A 1,653-nucleotide genomic window follows, 5' to 3' on the forward strand; every position below is an offset into this window, starting at 1 on the left:
AAAAAAAAAAAAAAGGTCGAGAAGGGAGAGGGTTGACATGCCGTGGGGTAGTTAACCAATGTCATAAAACAATATGTGTGCTACTGTTTAATGAGAAACTATTTGTTCTGTAAACCTTCACCTGAAGTACAATAAAAAATGAAACTAAATACTAAGTGTTTTACCATATATTTTACTTCAGTTAGCATATGTTACCTCCAGAGAAGCAATAATGACTGAATTATTTATGAAATGGTAAGTTTCTCAGGGAGGCTATTAAGAGAGAGAAACTAGGATCTTTTCCCTACACAGTGATCCTTCCAGAAGTCAAAAGTAAGCACTTTTTTAATATCATCTACGTAAAGTGATCGTCATAACAGGCAAATTATTATATTAAGCAAATCTAGGTATAAGCTAATGCCTCCCTTATTGTTCTGAGTGTTTCCTAGTCAACACTTACCACAACTAATTTTTATTACAGGGTTTTAGCATTATGTGTTTGCTGTTTTCAACTTGATCCTGCATCTTTTAAGAGTGACCTAAACCTCCCTCCACCACTCATCTGTCAGTTAGTCCTTCTGTGGTGGCTTGCATGTTGCTTTGATGCTGGAAGCTATGCCACTGATACTTCAAACCCAGCAGGGTCACCGGTGGTGGACAGGTTTCATCTGTGCTTCCAGACTAAGATGGAATAAGAAGGATCTGGAGGCCTACTTCTGAGAAAACTTGCTAATGAAAACCTTATGAATAAAAGCAGAATGTTGTCTGATACAGTGCCAGAAGATGAGCTCCTCGGGTTGGACGGCACTCAAAATACGACTGGGGAAGAGCTGCCTCCTCAAAAAAGAGTCAGCCTTAATGATGTGGATGGAGTCGTGCTTTTGGGACCTTCATTTGCTGATGTGGCATGACTCGAAATGAGAAGAAACAGTGGCAAACATCCATTAATAATCGAAGGTGAAATGTATCAGTATGAATCTAAGAAAAATGGAAGTCATCAGAAATGAAATAGAACACATAAATATAGATATCCTAGGTGTTAGTGAGCTGAAATGGACTGGTATTGGACATTTTGAATCAGACAATCATATGGTCTACTATGCCGGGCATGAAAAATTAAAGAGGAATGGCATGGCATTCATCATCAAAAAGAACATTTCAAGATCTATCCTGAAGTACAATGCTGTCAGTGATAGGATAATATCAGTATGTCTAGAAGGAAGACCAGTTAATAAGACTATTATTCAACCAATCACTAATGCCAAAGATGAAGAAATTAAAGATTTTTACCAACTTCTGCAGTCTGACATTGATCAAACATGCAATCAAGAAGCACAGATAATTACTGGTGATTGGAATGTGAAAGTTGGAAATGAAGAAGGATTAGTAGTTGGAAAATATGGCCTTGGTGATAAAAATGATGCCTGAGAGACTATGATAGAATTTTTCAAGACCAACGACTTATTCATTACAAATACCTTTTTTCAACAATATAAATGGCGACTATACATGTGGATCTCACAGCATAGAAAACACAGGAATCAAATCGACTACACTTGTGGATAGAGACGATGGAGAAGCTTGATATCATCAGTCAGAACAAGGCCAGGGGCCGACTGTGGAATAGATCATCAATTGCTCATATGCAAGTTCAAGCTGAAGCTGAAGAAAATT

Source organism: Trichechus manatus, unplaced genomic scaffold (genome assembly GCF_000243295.1).
Source record: "Trichechus manatus latirostris isolate Lorelei unplaced genomic scaffold, TriManLat1.0 scaffold00056, whole genome shotgun sequence".
NCBI classification, from domain to species: Eukaryota; Metazoa; Chordata; class Mammalia; order Sirenia; family Trichechidae; genus Trichechus; species Trichechus manatus.